Consider the following 25262-nt stretch of genomic DNA (forward strand, 5'->3'; position numbering starts at 1 on the left):
ATTCTGTTCTGTTATATCACATTTGGTTTTACTCTCTTCCAAAAAAGTAATAAGAACCGTGGGAGCAATGAAACCCAAAATGTGTAATAGTCATGGTACAAAAGAGAGGAAAAGAAAGTGCTCCAAACTATATAACTGCATGTATATTTAAGTGTATAAGATAGAAAATGATATCACAGAGTTTTATTGGATCAATGAACAGAACTATTTGCAGTATCATTGATGGAATGTCCACTTTACAAGCTTTAATTTTGTGACTTGAATTATTTCTAAGATGACAATATGTAATCCTTTAACTAATGATTTCCTACTGTTCATTTTTTTTCTGTAAATCTGTACCCTTTCCCTGCTTTTTTTTCTTTTCTCCTTAAATAAAATTTTTTTAAAAGTCACTATGTGCAATCTAATCACATGTGCATATCTTTAGAAAGATGAGAGCAAGTGTTTCTGATGGCAAACATCTGAACCTGTAAGTGTTCTTTAGAACAAATGTGTCAACTGTAACTTAGGGGGAACTGGTTTTACTACATTTGAGTGAGCCAGGAACAATAGTTTGTTGATCTGCAAACATATAAAATAACTGATTGTCCTCCTAGGAACTCTGGCTTTCAGGCAGAGATCTGTGCAAAAATCCCAGTTCAGCACAGATGTCATTTCTATCAGAGGAACATGTGGCGCGCTGCACACTTTCAGTATAACTTCTTTCCTGGAGCAATACCACCACTGATTCTATCTTGGGCTCTCTGGCTGTTCCACCTGGCGCTGTCATCCTTGGGTGCTGTTCTGGAGGACTCAGGAGCTGGCCTGAGGGCAGGAGCCCCTGGAGGTGCCTCTGTGGCACCAGATGTGTCCTTGGCCTTTTCTAAGTCTTCTATGTGACTGACTGAGCTGCTCTCATTCCCAGCGTCTGATCCCTTAGGAACCACTTTAAAAGACTTCTAACCTGGAAACCTCTGTTTGGTGCAAGTGCTTAGGGGCATTGGAGGCAGTGTCATCCTTGTACCTTGCACTTTGTACACTTTATACACAGAGGGGTGCTCTGTGGGCTCCAGAGAGCCTGCTGTTAAGTGAAATGTTCCTGCCTGTTGAGAAGCTTGTACTGGCGAAAACCAGCTCAGCACAGTCCTGCCACAGGGATCTGCACAATGCACCCTTTTCCTTATTTGCCTTCTGCAGCCCAACCTGAGCTTCCTGAGTTCCTTTCCAGATGGCTCTGTCATGTCTTCCAGGAGCCTTGAGTTTTCTTCAGTTTCCTGAGGAACAGAAACACAGCTCTTCATATTCCTGTCTCAGGGCCCATTTTAACTGTGAGGTCAGATTTCAGCACATTTCATTTTTCTAGGAATTCAGCATGGATTCTTTCTCCCTCTGGATCTGATTTCAAACTGCTGTTATCAGCAGTTGCCTGACAACCTGACCACATCTATTCCAGACCAGTTGCCAACATGTAGTACCTACTGCTTCCCTCTTGGATTCTCTTTGAAGCTGCAGGTTCAGGTCAGGACAGACAGTTTGCTTGGATGCAGGCTCTAAATCCTCTCCTCATGTTCCTAACTCTGCTGCCTTCATCCAAGGACTGAACCGCACACACCTGCCCTCAACTTCCAGAGCTACCATGGTGAGGCTGCTCACAGGCACCAGCTGCTTCAACTGCTCTCCACAGTTTCCCAGGAAAGTCTCTCCCAGAGGACTTTGGGGGACACTGGGCTGGCACCAGGACACCTTTTAACACTAAATCTGAGCTTGGTAACTCCTAGAAAAATCTGAGAACTGAAATTCTGGAGAACTGAGCTCACTCTCCACCAAAATTTTGGCTCAGTTTCTTAAACTGTCCTGCAACCACTGACCAAGTTGACAGGCATGCTTTATCCTCTCCAGGATGCCATGCAGTGCCAAGTGTTGTAAAGACAACCACAGAGGAGTGCAGAGTTTGTCTGCTGACTTCCTTGATGTAAGACCAGCAACTCATGTGAAAGCGAGATCATCACATTTGTCCAGTGTCACCGCAGTAACACAGGACATAACCAGCCATGCGCCAGGACTCAAGGGCACACTGTCAAATATAGTTGCACCTGGTACTGATAAGGAGACCTCAGCTAGGGCCAGTAACACCAGATCCACATCCTCTATGCACTCTTTCAGGCTCCAGCCTTGTGTGTGCCCGACTGCTTCAGCTCCATGCAGCATCTGCAATAAGCAACAAGGGCAGCCTCCCTCATTCTGTGCCGTGTTTACTCAGTTTCCCCAGGAAGGCAACATCCATCTGATACTGGAGCCCAAACACAGTGCCTCAGGGTACATGACTCAAGCGCAGAAAGGGCAAACTGATCTAAACACTGAGTGCAAAGCTGAGTGCAAAGATGCTGAGTACAAAGCAGAGTACGAAGGTACTGAGCACAAAGCTGAGTACCAATTTGCTGAGTACAAATGTGCTGAGTACAAGGCTGAGTAAAAAGGTAGTGTCCCAGGCCAGGTCTCCCAGCAACACTGAGATCTGTACCAGGCTTTTTGTTGTATAACACGTTGAATCCATTTACTCAAAGTCTTCATATGTAGAATTAATAGGCAGCCCACAGGTCTGGGCAAGGCCTTCTCCTTCTTCCTCAGGGAAATCAGCACAGCCATTTCCACACCAGAAAATTCTGCACAGCCATGAGTAGCATCTGAAAGAATCCTAATTGTGAGCTCTCTCAGCCTCTCTTGGTCCAGAGTTGAGTTATAGCTCCTATGCTGTGAAAAGCCATGTGACCTTGCTCTCCCATATTCTGGGTGGGACTCTCTCTGGCTCCTTACCATCATGTCTGGGCTTCAGACTCTGAACTAGCTGCAAGTTACTCACCATATCTCACCCACTGCCTGGAAAGGCCCTGGTATATTCTCTGGTGGAAGCTTCTTTTCTCTGACCTCTTCTATTTTCCTCTGACCATTCTCTGGCATCCTCACTGCCTCCTTCAAGTCTTTCCCATATCAGCTCCTGTAGGGTCTGCTCTCTCCTCCAGGGACCATGTAGGGCTCAAGCATGGGGCCTGGTGTAGCCTGGGGCTACTTCTACTTCCCGTGCCAGACCAATATCTTTCTTTCAATTAGCAGTGACCAATGAAAATATCTAGTAAGAATAGATGCCTTTCACACTTGTGACAGAAGGTATTAACTAATCCACAAACTTATGACAGTATGTGTAAAGAATATTTTCAATTTCAGTAAAAGGTACATAAAAAGGCTTGGTAATATTCTTCTATGGAAGACCTAATCTTGGAAATTCATGATTTCTCATTTTAAAATACATAAATATAATGGAGCACAATTAAAATTCAAGCAAGTGATTTCAACTCAATAACTAGTTCCAAAAATCCATTTAGAAAAAAATAGCAGTGTTGCAGGTTAATAAGATAATATGTTTTTAAACCTGTATTGCAAATTCTAATAATAGGGGTCAAAGCAGCCCCTTATGAACATGGTCATTTAATATAGAACTGAAGCAACATTTCAGCAGGAAAAGGAAGCAGTAAACTATATTCATCTCCTAGGGAAGTTAGGCCCGGTCTAACATCACAAATAAAATAAAACTAAGTTAAATCTCTAAAAATACATCAACTGTAACAGTAGCAAATGTATTGGGTTAATGCTTATTTTTAAAACACTTTTATGATTATGATTACAGAAGCTTTTTAAAGAAGAAACACAAGATCAGGCAGTCAGAAAGGAGCACAGTGTAACCCAAGACATTGAAGGGAAGAAAAGCAGAACTAACGAGGTGATCTGAGGGAAAATACTTATGAAAGAATAATTTGAAAAATTTTAGAAAGTCTAGAAGTGGAATAACTGGGTCAAATAGGACTTCCAATCCCAGCTTTTTGAGGAATCTCCAGAGAAGCACTGAGAACATCATACCACAGTGATATATGGGCACCCATGTTTATAGCAGCACTATTTGTAATAGCCAGATCTTGGAAACAACCTAAGTGTCCATCAACTAAGGAATGGATAAAAAAGGTTGGTATTTTTATACAATGGAGTACTTCTCAGCTATAAAGAATGATCACATTGAGATATTTATAAATAAATGGATGCAACTTGAGACCATACTTATAAGCAAAATAAATCAAACTCACATGTATAGATACCGTACAGTCTCCCTAGTGTAAGAAATGGTAAGAGTACATAAGAGTTTATGGTAATCATGATCCCCCATTACATTGCTTTGAAGCTTATAATATTTTCATTCATTAGTTGGAATGGTTTTATTCTGGTTTGTTTGATTTTATTATGTGTGATGGTATGAACAGTTATTTTGAAGGAAACAAGACGTTATAATAGCCAGTGCTGATTTAATATCATCTTGCTTTGAAGTCCCACCATGCTTTTGTTCTTCTGTTTCCATTGGTTCTATCATATTGTAGCTTGTTGGATTTTAATATACATGATAATATAAACAAAATTTTTATGGACAATGAGATAATATAGTAGCCATTGTTCATTTTCTGTTATTTGGTTCTGAATGCCCTGTAATGCTTTCATTCTCTTGAATGGTTTTATACTATTTTCTTATGTTTGATTCTATTGTATATGAAGGTATGCTCAACTATTTCAAAGAAAGAGACATTATTGTAGCTACTGTTAAATTGGGTTGTCTTGTGGTGAAACACTTTGTTGCTTACATTGTTCTGTTCTGGTCTGCTTTCTTCTGTCCTCTTTTGTCTTAAGCCTTTAAAATAAAAAAAATTTAAAATTCTATAAAGTGCCTGAAATTTAACAAGAAAAGCTAAAATAACTTTTATAAATGACAGAGAAAATGCAAACATTCCAATCATAATAGACCATAACTAAATTGGCCAACAGGTAGTTTTTCACTAGTTACATTTTTATCCTATTTTCAACTGCATGATTGTATTTCAGAAAGTAATGCTTGTTTGAGGATGTTGGTCCATTGCTCACTTGAAATATTTCATCTTCTTTTTTTGTACTTTCTTTCTATCTTCTTACTTCCCATCATCTGAACCCCTTCATTATTATTTCCAAGTGTCACCCTTTAAGCTTCATCTTATTTTTCCTTTATTTTATTCATTTATTTATGCATGTTTTAGATTTCTCATTAAAGCAAATATGTGACAGTTCTATGTGTCTGGCTTGTTCCTTTATTGTTAATGACTTCATTTTATTAAAATTTGCATAGTATGCAATTTAAAAGCTAAAGTTTATGACATTATATTTTAGCGTATAGAAAGAGTTGTACAATACTGATCACAATGAAATTTAGATAATTTTTGTTATCTCAAGACAAGACACTCTATCCACTAGCTGTCAGCTCCCCAGGTCCCCTCCTCTAAATATAGAAAATCATAAGATCGTTTTCTTAGCATGAGGGTCTGAACTCCTAACAATCCATTTCCCTGGAAATAAAACAGTTTCACTCTTGATAGCTAAAATACTTTGTGTACAAATGCCACATTTTCCTCATCTGCTCATCTGTCCATATATCCAGGCTGTTTCCAGACCTTTCCTGTTTTGAATTAGGATGTTATAAACCACAAGACTATGTGTGTGTCATTCTAGGATGATGTCTTTATCTCTTTTGAAAATGCACTTGGGAGAGAGATGGCTGGGCCAACTGGAATTTTTATTGGGAGTTTCTAATGAATGCCTCCACTGCTTCTAATAGTTTAAATCACCACCAACAATGCAGCACTGCATTGCATTAAATCACACACATCCATCTGCACCCTGCCAGGCTTCGCTTCTTTTATGTGTGTTTATGCTATTGATGATTGCCATTTAAACTGGTATAAACTGGGATCTCAAAGTCATTTTGAATCATTTCTTAACAGCTAAAAACCCTAAATGTCTTTACATTTTTATTCATTAGTTTTGTATGCTTGTTTTGCTACCAGGGATTGAACTCATGACTTAGCGCTTGCTACACAGGCATTTGTGTTGCTGAGCCAAATCCCCAGGCCCCATCTTTACATTTTTGATGGAACTATTGGTGGTTTGTTCTCCTTTTGAGAAGTGATTATTCAGTTCATTCATGCAATTTTGACTGGGCCATATTAAAGGATAATTTTTTGAGCTTTTATATATTCTAAGTATTTGTCTTCCATCAAAGCATAATTAGGAAACTTTTATTTCACTTTATAAGTTTTTTTTTTACCTGTTTGTTATTTCCTTTGTTCTGCAGGGCATTTTTTATGTAATATAAGCCACCTTTATCTCCTGTGTTACTGGGATTCTAGTCAGAAACTTTTTCCTGTTGTTTTTTATCTTCCAGTCTTGGGCTTACAGTGTTTTGATTTATGTAGGACCTTGACATGCATGGTTAGATTATTTACTTGGGATTGATGCATTTTTCGGACAGGGGTACTCATAGCTGTACAATTTCCCTTAGAATGACTTCTAGTTTTTCCCACAAAGTCTGAATATTTTTTGCACTATGATCTGATATTTCAAAGGATTTTCTATCCTGATTCCTTCTGTGAGCCATGGACTGTTGAATACTCACCTGGGAATGTAGTTTCTTTCTCTGTTGATTACTAGTTTCGTTCCATTGTAATCTGGCAAAATCCATTTTTTGGTATAAGGTGAGAGTTGTTTTTGGAGTGGAAACAAGATCTACTGTTATAGTTCCATTACCTGCGGAAAAATGTGTATCCTGCTGCTGAAGGGCAAAACGACAGATGTGTGCAGATATCTGTTAAATCTCTTCATCCTGTGGTGGATTTTGAGGCTGATATTCCTGGATTTTGTGGTCTAATCCTCTATTTAGAGGGTAGGCTATTTAATTCTCCCACTATGTTTATATGCATATCTGTTTGTCCCTTTATGTTGAGTAGCATCTGCTTTATGGAGCCATTATAATGAAGATATATATATATATATAATATATAAAAACATTATTGCCTTTGCTGAATTGTTCCATTTATGAATCTGCACTGATATTTTTTGTCTCACCTGAACTGTTTTTCAATTTTTTAAAAAAAAGCAAAATAGAAAAAAGGAAATGATACAAATAAAGCAGGGATTTACAACTAGCTAACATATTACATGTTGTTGTCTTAGAAGTTGTTCTTCAGGTTACAAAATCCAGGCACAAAAGTGATCAGTCAAACAGTGACAGCACAGCATGTTCTTTTTGATGAACTGACAGACAAGCAGTATAGTTATCTATCTAGCATACGTGAGCATACACACATTTATATGTGTTTACCAACATACATATAATCCTTTCCTTTCTTCTTTTTTCCTTTCTCCTATCCTAGTTGTTCTGTCCTTTGGAGCACTTTTCTTCCCTATCATTATGCAATATCTATCATTTAGGATCTTATTATTCTCTCAGATTTTATTTTTTTATTATTTTTAAACTAAGAAGACAATACATGTACAAATGTGTTTCATTTATTTCATTCATGAGTATGGTCTCAAGCTGCCTCCTTCTACCTACAATAGCTTCAAGATTATCCTTTTTTATAGCTGAGAAATATTCCATTGTATAAAAAACCACATCTGTTTATCCAATTTTGATTTGTATTTAAAAATTACATTGTTCTACCCACCACAGGACTGATCTGGCCCACACTGGGCACCAAGAGGAGGCAGAGTGAAGCAAACCCCACTCTGGGCACCGAGGCCGTGGCTGAGAACCTGCTCTTCCCATTGCCCGTGGCCTCTTGCCACTTCTGCTGTTCCTTTTATTCCCAGCTGCACCACCAAAGTGAACCTCGCAGACAGGGAGAAGCTGTTGCAGCTCTTCATGGCCTGAAGGAGCCAGCTCTAGGCAGATAAGAAGCTCTCAGAGCAGAGAACTGGAAAACAAAGGAGAATGTGACAAAATCAAGCAAGCACGAGATGAAGCTGTTTCTGAAAGTTTCTCACATGGTCATGGAGGAGGTTAATTTCATGCAAATCCATCTTGAAATACAGAAGACTTGTCAAGAAAGTGCTGAAGCTTAGACAACAAAGCTAACTGAAGAAAATCAAACGCTGATGAGAATCAGCATGTACACGTGGCCAAGCGGGGACCAGAGGTGACAACGGGGGAGAGAAGCAATGACAATGAAGATGCCACTGCAGACACAGCCAGAGCTGCAGAGACCTGCGTCTCAGTGGTGGCAGAAGCAGACCAAAGAACTTCAAGTTCAAATCATGGCTGCCCTGGAGAAAAAGGAGGTATTTGCCACTGAGCTGCAAAATCTCAAGAGCAAACTTGTGGAAGTAACTAAGGAAGTAAGTAACATTAAATAACAAAAGGCTGTTTTACATGCAGAAGGTCCTGAACAGAGAAAAGTCTTAGAAAAATTCAGTCAAGTGTCTCTGTTGGCAGTAGAAGTATAGCAGATGCAAGGAAGCCTGGAACAGGAGAGGACCTTCCAAAGGAAGCAGGGTCGTCTGCATAAGAGATATTCCTAGAATAAAATGGACTACAGTGTCAAAGCCATCTTCTGCTACAGAGCACTGTCCCTGACCAGCAGCTTTGAGAGCTTTAGGTGAAAATGCAAAATTCATCCAGCAATTTGAAGAGAGAATTCAGCACCAGCAAAAGGTCACAGAGTTGGAGGAGGAACTAGAAAATGAAACACTGCACAGAGATACACAGCCTCAAACAGCAACTGGTGCTTCTAGAAAAAGGTAAGAGCAAACTGGATTGGGAATGTCAGAATTCTGAAGAAAATGGCAGAAATTTAAAGCATTCTGGTAGAAGTCGGGACCCATATCTTATTCTTCATCTGTTAAGGCCAAGGACAAAGCGTTGGATATAATCAGTACTGAATGCCATGGGGAAACACCAAGATTGATTTTTAAATTCTTTCCTTTCTAACTACAGACACTCAGTAGAATAACCTCTGTCATCAAATGGTTCACAATATTGAGACTTTCTCTCTTTTTTTAGCTTTTAACAATTAATCCAAAATTAAGAAATTTTGCTTTCCTTTTAATGAACATTAGAGTAGCCTATAGGCAAAGCCAGCTTTATGGTGAAAAGAAAACACAAGCACTGGAGATATTTGAGATTCCAATTTAAATGCCTTTGCTTAGAATCTGCTGTGTGTGTACGCAGCTCAGACTCAGGCGCCACTAAGAAATATAGAAAAAAATAGAGCATGCTCTTTGAGGTCGGGTTTTGGAATTGGTTTGGAGAGACACTGCAGTCATACGAAAGTGTCGGAGTGTTCTTGGCGTTAAGAGTGTAGCCCGCAATGCCTGTGTAAGGGCTGAGGGTGAAAACAAAAGCTGGTCCCTTGCAGAGGAAACTACCTCAGCACAATGCTTAGCGGGTCCCTGTTAGCCGGGACTCCAGATTAGCCTCTGTAAAGGGAGATTTATTTACTCATCTGGCACCAGGGTGTGAACTCACTATTTGCACATGCCAGGCAGGCGCTTGTGCTGCTGAGCTCAATCTACCGCTCTGACATACGTGTATTTATTTAACTATTTTTTATGGTGCTGGGAATTGAGCACAGGGCACCGTGCATGCGAGGAGGGCAGCGCTGCACCACCAAGCACACCCTCGGCCCTGCCACTCCCGGAAGCCAGGGACTGTGGTGCATGCTCAGCAGCTGTGCGCAGCCTCCTTCACAGTTAGTGTTTAGTAAGTGTTCCTCTCATCAGTGACTTCAATGAATTGCATGAATAAATTCCAATTCCAGGGTGTTCTGCAAAAGAGCAAGAAGTTCCCAGGATACAGGCCTGTAGGAATCTGAATCAGATTAAAGTAGGGGCCCTACTATAGCAGTTTTGAAGGAAATGAAGCAGAAGAGCAAAGTATGCAACTATTAAAGTTCTTTACTAAATGTCAGCTTTGAAATTAACTCTATATCCATTCACTTTGAAATTCAAATATTAAGGATCTCCTAGTATTTATGTAGCATACTACATTGTTATAAAGATTTCTGCAACCTATGCAATCCTTACTTCCCAGCTGTTGGTCATTGTCTTGATTTTTTTCTTTTTCCAAAATTGTATATGCAGGAAAAAGACTGTAGCATTTTATTTTAATAGATAGAAGGCCTTTCTTGCATAGTTGTAAACTAGATAATAGATTTTTGAAAAGTCAAAAAATTATAGTTTATATATAAATGATCAATTTATAAGATAAGCATATCATTTATGATTATGTATGCTACCTCACAAAGAGCTAACCAGTAGTATTAAAACTCATGTTATTAACTCATATTTGTGTCCCAAATTATGTCAGACATAGATGTAAGCACTGTATATCTGCAAAAGAACATATAACATGCTTAAGATAGGAAAACCCCAACAAAACAATATCAAAACTTCATTGTAAGTATTTAATTTAACCAATGTGTGGACAGTCAAATAGTAGTTTATTTATTATAGAGAAGCAAGCCAGCTTTTTCTCATCTTTGAAAACTATCAGCATTAGAGCATGTAATCGTTACCACACCGGGTATGATACAGCTACTAACTCTTTATAACAAACAATTTTGTAAACTGTTACTAAAAATTAAGTCAGTTGTGATAATGGAAAGTATTAACTTAGGGTGTCTTAGACTGGTGAGGAGATAGCCAGGAATGGGGTGCATGCCTAGAATCTCAGCGCTTACAGGATCACCATGAGGTCAGTGCCAGCCTGGGCACATAATGAGTCCAAGGCCAACCTGACCTACAAAGTAAGACGCTGCTTCACAAAAATATAAGAACAAATATCACCATCAGTAACCAGAGATTGGATGTTTATTCAGTTTTAGGGGGGTACTAGGCAACAAACCCACAACCTTATGCTTGCCAGGCAGGAAGTTATGCCACTGAGCTAAATCCAAAGCCTGAGTTTCAGTTCTTGGAGTATAATTTTTCATTTTTTATTGTCAGTTGGTGTATAATTTTGTAGACAAGGTATACATCTTGCAACATACACATGGATGTTGTTTTTAAGATTTAATTGTAGGTAAAGTTAGCAGACAAGCAGGGAAAGTTAAAGGGTCTCAGTGAAGTTTCTGGCAAACAAACAGTTAAACAGGAGAAACAGAGACAGAGTCAGAGACAGAAACAGAGACAGAGATTCAGAGATCACAACTAAGAACAAAACAGAGAAAGGATAAATCTAAGTCTGCCAAGGCTCAAATTCCCTCCCCCTCCACATTCTATTAAACACAAAAGGAAAAAGGTAGGAAGTGAGGTAGGTCATGTTAAAAAACAAAACAAAACAAAACTCCCTTGGTATATAAAATTTACACTAACTCCTAGATACCCACTCACCGCGGTGTGAGCACATACACATTGCGCTATCCTCTCACCATGTTAACACAGTACAGTGCACACGCATCTCTTCCTTCTAACCCTGCCTTGAGTGCAAGGCTGCTGCAGATCTCTCAGGAGAAGCCAGGACAGCACAAGGGAGCCACAACAGTGCTCCTCTGAGAATGTGCATGTGGAAATGGATGGGCCATGGCCAAATCAGGGGTCTCCAGCTGGAACAGCCAATCCAGGGGTAACAGCTCTCCAGGATGGAGCTCCTTTCTTACCATCTGATAAAGGAGCCAAAGAACAAAGAGCCCAGATGCAATTTATGTGCTCCCTGCCTCACTCCAAGGTAGCTGTCTTCTTTCTCTTCCCTTTCCAATAAAATAAGTTTGATTCTCCTTCTAAATCTTGTATCTCTACTTATTTCACAGGTATAAAGTGATTCAAACCCTAGCTGTGATCCCCCCTCATCAGACATGAAAGTCAGGCTCCCAAGCAGCAGGTGCTGCCCTGCAGATACTGGGTGTCATGGTCGCCTCTCCCCTGACAGGTGGATACTGTTTCTGCCCCACCTTAAAGCAGGGAAGTCTCATCCCCCTTGCTCACGAAGGCTGGGACCTGTGGGGACCACACAGGGGAATAAGCAGAGCCTTGGTATAGGCCTCAGGCCACCCAGTGGGTCACTCTAGGGACTCCATTCTCTCAAGAGTGTTTCTGAGCAGTGTGGTACTGTATTCCATGAGGACTGGATCCTATTTGACTTACAAACATAACAGTAGAACTCACAATTTGAATACTTTATGGTTTGAACAGAACCCACCTTCACTGCATACAACGTCTTCTAGGCCGAGCACCAGGCTGATATCTCAGGGCTTCCCAAGATGTGGAGCATAGTTTGGCCCTGGAGGATGTGTGCAATGCTCCCAAAGAATTTCTCCCTTTTTAATTCTCACAATAAATAATGTAGGGAAAGGTGTGAGAATGGAAATGGGATATTAGTGCAAGGCACGTTAACCTAGACCATGCTGACTTTTCATAAGTACCCACTAAGCAAATATTTTGGTTGTGATATAAAGGGACTTTTTCCCTGGTACTGGGGATCAAAGTCATGGCCTTGCATGTGCCAAGTATGCACTTTGGCCCTGAGCTAAATCTCTGGCTGGTGCAACAGTTTGAGGACTTAAAGTGTGACTAGTTTTTTTGGACTGAAATATGGATCAGGAGATGCTCACTCTTAATGCTATGCAGAAGCCTGAATTTTGGGGGAGTGGGTTACTGTTACTGAGGGAATTCAAAGATCAGGGAGGTGAGAATGGTGGAGTGGATTTGCCACATAAAAACTACTCCACAGAGAGATGGCCTACAAAATGATCCCTTGACTAATACCTTGAGGAAGAGATTCTGGAGCCAGGGATATTAGCTCAGTGTCACTTCACAGCCTGGCAAGCATGAGGTCATGAGTTTGATTCCAGGTACAGAAAAAAAAAGAGAGCTTTTGAGGTACACCAGCACCCTTGAAATTTTCATTACTACTCTTATTTGCATGCCTGACCTTGTGGTGGTTGTTCCAGTTACTCAGTTGGAAAGCTAAAATACGGCAAGTATAATGAATCCCAAAGGACTCAGTGGCACTTCTCAACTGCCAAAGTCAAGATGAGTTTCTTTGCAATAATTTACAAAAAATAATTGGAGAAGTCTCTCAGGTATACAATACACAGAAAAAAATTAAGGACAAATGAATCAAATTATACCTCAGTTTGTAACACGTGAATCATAGCATGTGAATCCACTAATTTCCAGACTTTAGCCAGTTTATACTCCCAGAACCCTTGAACAAAACAGAGACTGGGCCCTTCAATAAAGGGCCCTGGTGAAAAACTGTGTTACTGTTAACATTTCCATTCTTTCCCAAAGGACCTGTGGCAATTCTTTCATGTAACTGTGTCCTGGGTGAAAGGAAATAATCAGACATTTCAGGGAATGCTTGATACTGGGGCTAAACTAACATTGATTACAGGTGATACCAAAAAAAAAAAGGCCTTGTGACCCCAAATAACAGCAGGTCCTGTCTTAATCAGCTTTCTCCTGGCTGGGACAGATAGTTACACATGTGGATGAGAGGAGAGGTTTACTTTGGCTCCCAGGAGCCTGGTTCCCAGACAGACACGGTATGGCAGAGGGGCACAGGGGCAGCCAGGAACCAGGGAGAGGAAGAACACAACAGAGAAGATTCTCCTTCCTGCTCCAGTGCCCACACCACCTCTGACCAGGTCCTGTAACCAGGTCTCCTGAAGCACCCCAAAGCCAGCCACACCCACAAGCTTGCCTCTGAGTGTGTGAAGCTTCAGTGGTTTTTCTCGATCTAATCCAAATCACTTCTCCCTGGCCTCCAGAGAACTGATGTGCGTCTCTGTGCAAAATGCATTCACTCCAGAGGACTAATATGCAAGGCAAGTAAGATCTGTGCTAAACACTGTGGAATATAGTTACATAAAAATGTGTGTTAGGAACGTACCTGTGACAGAGTGACTGAGAAAGAAAGGTATAACACAAATGCAGGAGATCTTGGTGAGCATACCAGTAACCCAATTCTCTGAAATTTTGAGGATGTTTATTTAAAAAATGAACAATTTTAGTTTGTAACTTTAAATTAACCCACAATTTCAAACATGAATAAACTTTTCATTCAGACTGATTGATTTAGAGGATTTTTCTAGATTTTCCTTAATAAAAATACAGAATGTCTACTAAATTATATATCACCAATCTCTCTGTCTTACATGTCTAAACAAAATAAAACTCCTATATTTAAGCAAATTCTAAAAAGACAAGTTTTAGGCCAGGTGTGTGGTCACACGCTTGTAATTCCAGCACTGGGGAGGCTGAGGCAAGAAGATCACCATGAATGTAAGGTCAGCCTACTTACACAAAAGTGAGGCAAATCCAGCCTCAACTATATGAGACAAGTGTCAGAAAAACAAATAAAAAATATAAATTTCTCCACTGTGTGAAAACATGACTTGTGTTTTATTCTTTTTAAATTTTATTTCTTTTTTTTTTTTTTTTTTTGAGACATGGTCTCTGTTACAGTGCAGGCTGACTTTAGGCTCATTTTGTAGCACTGGCTGGTCCTGAGTCTCGAACTTGCAATGATCCTCCTGCCTCAGCCTCCCAAGTGCTGGGATTATAGGAGTGCACCACCATGCCTGGCTATAACTTGAGTTTTGAAGAAGTCAAATGTATAAGCTGATAGGAAGGATCTGCTCACAGCATTCCTTACTGCTTAGCTCTTAATTTTGTACTTCTTCCACAAAACAGAACTTCAGAAATGTATTGAGCTGGTCAGGGTTTATAAATCTTAACAATGGAACTTTGCCACCTCTCTAGGAGATAAATAGAGAGCTTTGCATGTGCTACTCCAGTGCTTCACCACTGATGCCCAGAGCTTTTTCATCTGTCCCCCAGGCTGCCTTCAAACATTACTCTGCTTGCCTGGTCTCCCATACCTAGGAGCACAGCTGTGTGCTGCTTTACACATCCCATTTTGTTCTATTTTGTTATTTTGAGTCAGGGTCTCCATATGTGATTCAGCCTGGCCTTGAGCTCATTATGTGTCCCACGCTGGTCTTAAGCTCATGGCGATCCTCCTGCCTCTCAGCCTCCCGAGTGCTGGGGTGATAGGCATGCACTGCAACACCCCAGCTTCCTCTACTCACTCTTAAAGTCAAATTTTAATTACCAAATTTAATTCAAAGTTTACATACAGAACATATTAATCCAAAAATGAGAAATCCCAAATGCTTTAAAATCCTGAACTTTTTGAGCTCCTTGAGCCTCAAATGGAAAATTTAATACCTGATCTCCCTTTGCATTCAGAATATTATATAAAAATACTTTGGGCTACAAACACAAAATACATAAAATGCAAATGAATTCTGTGTTAGACTTTAATTCATTCCCCAATATGGCTCCTGAGATTCTTGGGGTTATGGACCACGAGAGGATAAGAAAAATAAAAGACAAAACTGGAGTCAGGGGACCCTCATCCCCCTGATGGGAAGAAAGGTGCTGTTCAACCAATGCAGTGTGTTTATTATAAACTGGGAAAGATGATGGCACTTTCAGCCCCTCTGCCCAGCAACCCATTGCTTGGATTGTCCAGGGGCTTGGTATTTTTCTGGGCTATAGCAACTTCTTCACATGGCTGACCCAGGCGCTCCTTGTTTTCTGGTAGGATCACCTCTGGTTCATGCCTTAGGTCAATTTCCAGCTTCCATGGCTCCCTATACCCCAATATGTCTTATTATGGATTGTCAAGGTTTCCAAAATCTGAAAGAATCTGTCACAATTCTGCTATTGTGCATTTCAAATAAAGAGTAGGCAACTTTCAGACCATTGCTGAAAATGTTTTATTTTGAAAGATTTGAGTATGAATTTTTAGATCAAAATTCATGTATCTTTAAACAGATTTTTCCCTTCTTTTTAAAGTAAACTTAAGGTACAATTTCACACTTTCCTAGTTTTCCCAAAGACTTATACTATTAAGATTCTTATAATATAAAACAATTTCTTGAGCTTAATGTTCTTTAAGCCATCTATAAACAGTTCAGTATTCACTTTTTGCTTTTAACTCTTATAGCACATGAGCTAAAGAGTTTAATAAGACAACATTATGTATTATGTTCAAATTAGCTAAAAAATGCCAGGCACTTTCCACATATATCAGTGTGGCCAAGCCTTCAAACCCTACTTTTTGTTTATTAGGAAGCAAACATACAGCACCCTCGACCCTTGCAGTTCCCGTAGAGCTCTGTGGTTGGCTTGCATGGCCCGGGAGGCCTTTGCTTTGGCTCAGATGCCATTTGTTCCTGGTTCCATCTCTTCTCATTGCCAGGAACAGATGGAGAATTTGTTGGCCATGCAGGGACAGAGGCACAGGCCACACCAAGCCCTTTGTCATATCTTGAGGAGATAATATTTTATTTAGGGTTCATAAGAAATCTCCCATCAATGGAAGAATTAGAGTTGTAAGTTCAGAAGGAGAAACAAAATTCCTTTCCTGGAAAGGAAAGAGAAGTAAGGAGATAAGTTATTGTGGTAAGGTGGGGAGTCTCATTCCAGAACTTAGGGGTCTTCATTCTCAGCCCGTCTCACTCCATGCCACCAAAGGGACTGCTCCCCTTGAGGCTGAGATACCTAGATCCACTGCTCTGCCTGAGACTCCTGGTTTGGCCACTGCCCCTTCCACTGCTTGTGTGCGCATTCTTGGATGAGCTCTACTGTGGTCTCTTTGTGTTATCCAGGTGTCCTCTTGTGAGATTTGCAGCAGAGTTACACTCAAAAGTGGATTAATAGAAAGGATGCATGCACATTTTCGTGTATGAATATGGTGAGAGAATAATAAAATATGCAGGCAGTCAGATGCAGGTGTGTGAGTGCCAGGACGTCAGTGCATATTTTATACACAGTGAGTTTTCCACAGTGGAGACCTCCCGCTCCACCTTGTTTCCTTTGTGTTAAACTGGACATGGAGGAAGGAGGGACCTGAGCCTCACCAGCTCTCTCTGGTTTTCTTAGCCACTCTTTCTCTGGGAAGGATTTAACTCATTATTTGCCAGAAGCCTCTCTGAGCCTGTTCACCTTCCCTGCCTGTTCCCAGCTTTCCTACACCTTCAGCCCTCTCCCTGCCCAGCACTATCTCCTCTTGAAGTGTGAATAAACGTTTGATGAGGGAGACTCTTTTCTGGTCATGCCAGTTTGGTGAATTTTTCGCTACTGGGAACTTGGGGATTTTTCTGCTATTAGTTTACTGAATAGATTTCTGTATCTTTACTCTTTAAGCTTTTTTCTTATTTAAAAAAACTCATAAATTTGTCTCTGAATTGTTTCCCTGAAGTATCTCAAGTTTTATTTATAACTTCTTTCTTTCTTTGTTTCCTACCATCTCAACCTGGTGGTCCATCTACCCTGTCCTCTGGCTCTGAAAGTCTGTCTTTTGCCACATCTAGTCCATCGGTAAGTTTTTCTAATGAGCTTCTATTTAACTTGATTTACATTTCCAACTGTTCTTTTTTTTTTATGGAATGCATCATTCCTAGCCTCCACTGTCTGTACTATTTTGAGGATTCTGTTTCTTTCTTTGTTTGCTTTTTTTTTTTTTTTTTTTTTTTTTTTTTTTTTTTTTTTTTGTACCAAGGCTCAAACTCATGACCTTGTGCTTGCCAGGCAAGTACGCATTTGCTGTATAGCTAAATCCCTGGCTCTTTGCTTTTTGAGACAATGTCTCACTATCTAGTCCAGGTCTCACTATCTAGTCTAGTCTAGTCACTGCTATGCTTCTGTGTTAATCTCCAATAACTGAAATTGCAGGCTACAGCCACCACAACCTGCCTTTATTGTCTCCTTAAATTTATTACTTGGTTCTCTGTATTCTTTTGGGATTTAGTAATCCCTTAATAATGTCTTTTGAATTCTTTATTCCACATGGCACCTATTCCACTCTTTGGAGCTGGTTGCTAGTGCATTTTGAGCGCCGGGAAGTGTTGTGTTGCCTCACCCTTTTCATTTTTCCCAAACCTCTGTGTCGAGATTTGGGCATCTGTTGGCTTGGATGTCACTTCAGCCTGTGTGTGAGATCCATTTGGAATGACCTTCTGTTGATGGTGTTCCCTTTGAAGTCAGATGTTCTGAGGTGTTAAATGTTTCTGGAATATGCTGTGGGATAGATACTTTTCCTTCCCTATCTTCAGTGTATTTGCACCCCACCCACACTCTACCCTGTCCGAGGGTCTCACTCTCTGTAGGTATTGAGAAAGCAAGGTCCTTCCAAGGATCTGGCGATCAAATCTAGACAGTAAAGTACACGGGTTCGGCCCCTGTGACTGCTCCTCTAACATCCGCAGTGACACGCATCTGGAAAGTGTGTGGTGTGACACTGCTGAGGCCCCACCCACACAGGTATGGAAACAGGGTCTCTCTCTCTACCATCACCACAGGCTTGATGCCTGGAGCCTCTCTTTAGCTGCACAACTGCCTGGGGCCTAGGCCTTGGCGAGGACGTTTCATCTCTTATTCTTTGAGTAAAAGTGTTCACTATAGGCTAACGGGGCCCGCCTTGTGAGTGGAGGCAGGTCCACTGCCTGTCACCTGTAGTGGGAGTGTGACTCAGTGTCAGGGTGTCTGCACACAGTACTCAAATGGTCACACCCGGTCCACAGTACCATGTAGAAAAGTGGTAAGGAAGGACGAAGATGCCCAAAATGCTGTCAGGGTCTGCAGTGCCTGTGACAGACACTGACACTAGCACCAAGAGGCAAAGGGAGGTGGACTGAGATCAAGGTCATCGGGGCAACCACATGGAGCACGGCCTCACACCACACAGGAAACCTGCAGAAGACAACCAGGGATGCAGTGCAGGTGCCCAGCACCGCATACAAACACACACGCACTCCGCACTTACACAGCCAAACAAATGTAAATGCAAACAGTAAATACATGGATCTTTTAAAATTATGAAGACAAGGGCTAGAGATTTAGCTGAGTGGCACAAGTGTCTGCCTGACAAGTGCAAGGTCATGAGTTCCATCCCTGATACCAAAAAAATTATGAAGACAAAATAAGAAATCAACTGTTGGAGAACAAAAAGGATAGTTGAGACATAAAAACTGAAATAAGAGGAAAAAGAATGCTTGCAATAGATAATACAAGTATATATGAAATAATCAGGAAATACAAAAGATTCATTATGGAAAATGAAAAATTATCTCCCCTGACTAAGGTAGTCAAACATGTCAACAAGGGAGGGCAGTCACTACCATGCCAATTTGTACTTCTCTCCATGTCTTCCTTGGGCCATGCATTCCTTAGGGAGAGCAAAACTAGAAGTAATTCTTCTCCTCCTACTTTTGGATGCTTGCTTGGCCACCACGGGGCTGTTCAGGGGCTGAGGATGATGAGATGTGGCAGACACTGGCACTTTGTTCTGCATGGCCCTGAAAAGTGGGACTCTGTATTTAGCACCCTGTACCCATCTTAAAGAAGCTAAGGCTCACAGAAGGTAAGGGGTTTTCCCACAGAGGCCAAGGGAGTGAGCCTGGGTGAGGCCCAGCCTCTGTCTTTCCAGACCCCATGCTCTTCCCACAATTTGGCAGCATTCATTCATGACTCACCCATTCTTCAAGACCATACTTAACTACACAGTGAGACCTTGCCACAAAAAACAAACAAACAATATATAAATATATATCTTGGCATGGTGGTGTGCTGGAGACCACTATGAAGTGGCTCCAAGCAGGACTTAAAATTAACTATTTGGCTCTCTATGTTTATCTGTGAGTCTGTCCTAGGCCTATGCCCCTTGCCTGATGATGGGAGCTGATTCATAATAAGCGAATCATTATGAATCACTGGTCCTGGCTGAGGCCTGTAGTGGCCTGTGAGGCCAGAGATAACTCCAAAGGCATGACAAGGCCATAGCTGTGGACAATTGGCTCAAATACCAGTTAAGTAGAGAGAGACTGCAGCTTCAGGAATTACTCCTCCAGTCTCACTCCTACTATGTCATCATGAAAATAAGATGGTTCTCCTAAACTGACATGATTTATTGCTTGGAGATGTACTTGAAGTGACTCCCAAGGTCTTGCTCTTTGCCTGCCCTTTCCCCAGTTCCCCCACTCATTGTTTTGGACCTAATAAAAATAGGTGGTCCAGAGAAGTCTTTGTCTTAGCCCTCAGTCTCAAACTCAGCTAAAGGGTCTTGACCCTCCTGGAGCCCTAAAATCGTACTACTTGTCTCATTTTCTTTAAGCCTTGGCTATACACTCATTTGGGAGATTGAGGATCTAGGTCAGGACCCAATAGAGGTACACACCTGTAATTTCAGAACCTAAGCAGCTGAAGCAGGAGGACTGCTGTGAGTTTGAGGCAAGCCTGGGCTACACAGTGAGTTCAAGGCCAGCCTGAACTACAGAATAAAATCCTGTCTCAAAAAGACAGAAAGAAGTAAAGAAAGTAATACATTCTTCTTTCTCAATTCTTATGTTTGAAGCCATATGATACTAGCAGGAACCTCTAATAAAGCATTAAATACAAATAAAGATGGTAATGGTTTTAGTCTGTGCTACTGTAACAAACTGTCTGAGTTTGGCCATTTATACAAAACAGAACTTTACTGCTCAGAATCAGAAGACCCCTAGGATCAAGGACCTGGCAGGCTCTGAGTTTGGTGGGGCCCAGTCCTCTACTTCCTGGGTGGTGGCTTTTAGCTACATACTGTAGGAGGAGGAAGGCTGTGTGTTAACACAGCAGAAGGAGTGGAAGGGGGCAAACCAACTCCCCAAAACTATTTCATGAACACCAACAGAGCCATGAGACCTCTTTCTCTGGAAGCCCTTGCCTCTTAACACTATTGCATTGGAAAATCAACTCCAGAATAGGAATCTGGGGGACACATTCTAATCTAATCTGTCATCACTGCATTGTATTGAATTTATGTATGACATTACATTAGTAACAAGTCATAATGAGCTTCTGGGGAAAATTTTTTAAACACATATAACACATCTTTATCATCTTAAATTCACTGACCCCCCCCCCAATCTTTTTACCTTCCTTTCATCCAATTTTCCTTCTTTAGAAGACTACCTTGTAGTTTCCTTTCCTCTTTCCATTTTATTGTATTTATTCCTAGACTTAGTTACTCATACAGGAGAAGGCACAACTGCATGGAATTTATTCACGGTTCCTCCACTGAGTTAATCTGGTTTTGAGCTTTTTGGTCAAAGCTTCTGGCTGAATGTGCCTGCTGTTACCCCTGCTCCTTGCATTCAATCCCACTGATTTGGTGTGTCCAGTTCTGTGCCAGTTCCATGCTGTTTTTAATCACTGTGGCTCTGTAACGTAACTTGAAATCTTGGATTGTGCTGTCTCCTGCTTTGAAGTGCTGCCCAGGACTATTTTTACTCCTCTAGGTCTCTTCTGTTTCGATTGACTTGTGAGATGGTTTCAATAGTTCCTTGGGGGATGCAGTGTGACTGCGACTGTATTACCTACAGATCAGTTTCGGTAATATTTCCAATTCAGCAAAATTCATTCTCCCTGTCCAAAACACGGGATATCCTTCCTTTTTATGATGTTCTTCTTGATACTTTTTCATAGCATTGGGGTTATGATTCTAGAGGCCTTTTACTTCCTTTCATAGATTAAATAAGTGTTAAATTTTTCTTGAACTTACTGCCAATGGTATTTTTTCTTAATTTATTTCCTGGTAAATTCACTTTTGTGTACAATAATGCTATTGACTTTTGTGTTTTGATTTTTCAGATTGATAATTTCAATAGATTTCCTCTCATGAATCATTCTTACATTCCTGAAATAAGCTGCTGTTTGACCTTTGTCTCCCAGGGTCATTTTGGTCTATTATCAGTTTCTTCTAGGATTTCAAATTTAATGGAATGAAGTTTTCCAAAGTAACATCATTTTAAAGTTTCACATACTTAAACAATTTTTTCCTTATTATTCACTATTATTTTGTGTGTGATTAACTAGGGATTGTGATGTAAAATATTACAACTTTTAGGCATATTGTGCATTTTTTGATAATGTTAGTATTTTGACATGGCAGTCACTTAGACATGAGTAGCATATCCAGGCTTATAGGATATTTCATCTTTCAAGTTAATTTATAGTTTTACAGCACAGTGATAGCAATATGTTTGTATGAACTTGACAGCATGGAATTTATTACACTTTTTTTGTACATTAGCATGTAGTTGGTTTTCATAAATATTTTGCTCTGTGTACCTGAAAATGTGTCTTCTCTGTTATTAGGCTATGAAGTTTAGTACTGTAATGATTAAAAAAAACTGAGAGGTTCCTTTTTATTTTATTTTTTATTTTTTATTTTTTAAGACAGGGTCTCACTATGCAGCCCAGGCTGGCCTTGAACTCTCCCTACCTCAGCCTCTCAAGTGCTGGGATTCCAAGTGGGCACCAGTATACCCAGCAAGTGAGGGCCTCCATGTAATTTAATTTTGCCCTCTTTGCAGGTGAAAGCTGTGGAAAATGCACAGATGAGGTGACTTGTGAAGAACTTTAGCCCCTGAGTCGTCCCCGGCTAGGAGCCGGCCCCAAATAGGGGGTAAATAGATAGTGAATGAATCAGTAAGTGAATGGGAATCTACCCAGTAGGTAGTGAGGAGGTCCTGACTTGGACTCACAGTGCACAGTGGGGAATACTGGGGAGGTTCTGTGCCCGTGTGGTTGTTTAGCTGTAGCTGTAGCTGTGTGCTGGGCACCTGGAGAGACCTGGTTAGCTCTCTCCTTTGGGATAGCACTCACTGTCCTGCAAAAATGTACTGTGTAGCCTCAGTGTTCCCATGTGTAATTGACAGCCTTTCCCTATCTGTTGTGGGAAGAGGACAGGTCAGTTTGTGGCCAGAGGTGAAACAGCAGGGGAAGTGGAGCCCTCAGCACTGTGCTCAGGGTGGAGTTCATGGGAAGACTGAGGTGGCAAGTGCCCCAGCCAGATCTCACAGGATTTGGGGCCGGGTTGAGGATGTTTCCTCTAGGAGAGGTGGGAGCCACAGCAGAAACTGACAACTGCAGACAGGAACTGGACCCATGAGTGCACTGAGGTGGATAAGGCTGAGGGCGAACTGGGGTGGGAGTGGCTGTCATTACAGGTGTCCTAGCCAAGGAAACCTTCACTAGCAGGTGACAGTTGAGCTAAGTCCTCACAGTGACTATGTTTCCAGTTTCTACAGACTCAATACTTTGACATCCATGCTATGTACACACACTGGACACTCGGTGCTCTGGACAAGTCAAGGATACGTCTGAGTGGGGCCCTTTATTCTTCTCTCAGAAGGAGCAGGGACTGTGCTTCTCAGAAAAAATGAAGCAATCTAGGTTTGCATTTTGTTGTCTATGTGGCCTATGAAGATCAGGGAAAAACAAAATATTCAGCTTCAGCATCGACATTCCTGTCAAATGTGTAGTCATAACTTATGGCCCCAGTGTTTGGTCTCAGCTGATCATTAGCACTTTGAAGGCCCTGATGGTCACTGATGAAACATATGATCCAATAACATTTGTGGGTGACTGCAGATACATTGTGCTCCACCTTCCTCACTGTTATGGTTTATACACTATGTCAACTTGAGAAGTCTAGAGGCTTCACCAAGTGTTTCAGCATTTGAAAAGGTTGGAACTTTAATTACATGATTCAGCAGGGGCCATCCTGCATACATAAAATAGGCAAATGAGGAAAGACTGATTGCTGCTTCTTCAGAGGAGCTCCAGTCTTCATTTTTCAGCTCAGACATCATCATCTCCTGGCTTCTGTTTGGCTCAGCCTGGAACTCTCCAGCCTTGCCATAGACTCTTCAGCCTCCATCATAGACTCTTCAGCCTCAACTATAGACTCTTCAGCCTCCATCACAGACTCTTCAGCCTCCTTCATTGATTCTTCAGTGCTCCATCATAGATGTATCAGCCTTATGATACAGACTTGCCTGGGACACTGCAGTAAGCTCCAGCCCATGGGCTAGACCCTTAAAGTTCTGCTGTGCAGACATCTTCTGCATGCTTCCTTATTCAACTTTGTGGCTGATCATTGTAAGTCATTCTTCTAATTTCTTGTACAGTTTTTTATCGTGTTATATCTGTTTTTCTAGTTAACTCTGACTAATACACTCACAGACAATTTTTGAATCTTTCAGATTTCACCTGCTTGTTCTCTATGACTGGGAAGCAGGAATTGTCCTTGGGTTTTCTTGCCCTCTTTGTGTGTTGGACCTACTCTTGGTGGTGCTTCTTCTCTCTAGTGCACTTTTGGCTTCAGTAGAACATAGACTTCAATGTTTCCTGAGACATGAAACACACAAGATAGGGAATCATGAAACCTCTTTGTGCAGGAAAGTGCCTTTTGTTCAGTTGGGTAGACAATTTGGGTAAGTGTGGATCTTAAATTGAAAATCAGTTTTCCAGAAAACTACTGAATTTTTATTGCTTTCGTCATTTCTCTTCTAACATTTGGTGTTGTCTGTGAAAATATGAAACCACTAGGTATCACCCTTAATTCACTTGTGTAACCTAATGTTGTCCTCTGCAAACTTGTGGTATTTTCTCTTTGTGCTTCCCTCCATCCTAAGATTGAAATCCAGGTGTCTGACACCTCTGTGCAGGTAGCATGAGAACATGGTTGTGTGCCTTGGGTGGGCTGATCCTGAAAAGGCTGCCAGTAGCTCACACAGGATAACCTGGCTGCTAAGAGAATACTGAGTGTTTAGAAAAAGAGAAAAGCCTACAAAGTAAAATTTTTTGCAAAAAAAAGTGCTTTACAAATGAATTTAACTTAATTACTCTTTCCATATATTGCACCTTGAAACAAACGTGAATTCAAATAAATCCAAATTTTAGGAATTAAGAAGAGTCATTCTCTGTGCTAAATGTCCAGGCTTATTCAGCTGCATGTACACCATGCAGAAACTCATGGAGAGGGGAGAGTTTCCTACACTTCTTTTTTCTGATGTACATACACTCTAGGACATCCTCAGAAGCACTCAAGTTAGAAATGACAAAGTACTGAATATGGAGACAGATTTGCAGTCCACTGCGGTAAATCTTACTGCCTTTTGCTAGTTCTTTCGTTTGTGTTTTTGTAGCACTGAAGATGAAAAGCAAAGCCTTGCTTATTATGCTAGGTAAGTGCTGAACCCCCGGCGCTCCCCCACACCCCACACCTGCTTCCACTGCAGCATGTTTTTGTTCAGGTGTGTGTATGTGCTGGCTTTGTTTATGTTTTCAGAGTGTCTCATTATATAGTCCAGCCCAGCCTCAAGCATACTCTCCTCCTGCTTCAGACACCGCAGTGGCTGGGATCCCAGGCTTCTGCCACAAGAGCCACATCTGGAACTGTGTATCTGTGCCACATTTTTCCTATCTACTCATTTGGGTTTCAACAAGAAATGTGTGAGAGGCTGGCGCCACCCAGAGCCTAAATCTGGGAAGACAGCAGTGGTCCCACCCGCTAAGCCCGGAGGAAACTGGCGCTGCGCAGGCGCACT

At 41.1% G+C, this 25262-nt stretch overlaps 2 pseudogenes; one reads left to right on the forward strand and one right to left on the reverse strand.

The window, feature by feature from the left end:
• Positions 1–1597: 1597 nt before the first annotated feature.
• LOC100715416 (putative pyridoxal-dependent decarboxylase domain-containing protein 2) lies at positions 1598–7746 on the reverse strand (annotated as a pseudogene).
• Positions 7747–7755: 9 nt separating this feature from the next.
• LOC100715139 (shootin-1-like) lies at positions 7756–8750 on the forward strand (annotated as a pseudogene).
• Positions 8751–25262: the final 16512 nt, after the last annotated feature.

Source organism: Cavia porcellus, unplaced genomic scaffold (genome assembly GCF_034190915.1).
Source record: "Cavia porcellus strain 051 isolate PalLab524CR breed Dunkin Hartley unplaced genomic scaffold, mCavPor4.1 scaffold_1, whole genome shotgun sequence".
NCBI classification, from domain to species: domain Eukaryota; kingdom Metazoa; phylum Chordata; class Mammalia; order Rodentia; family Caviidae; genus Cavia; species Cavia porcellus.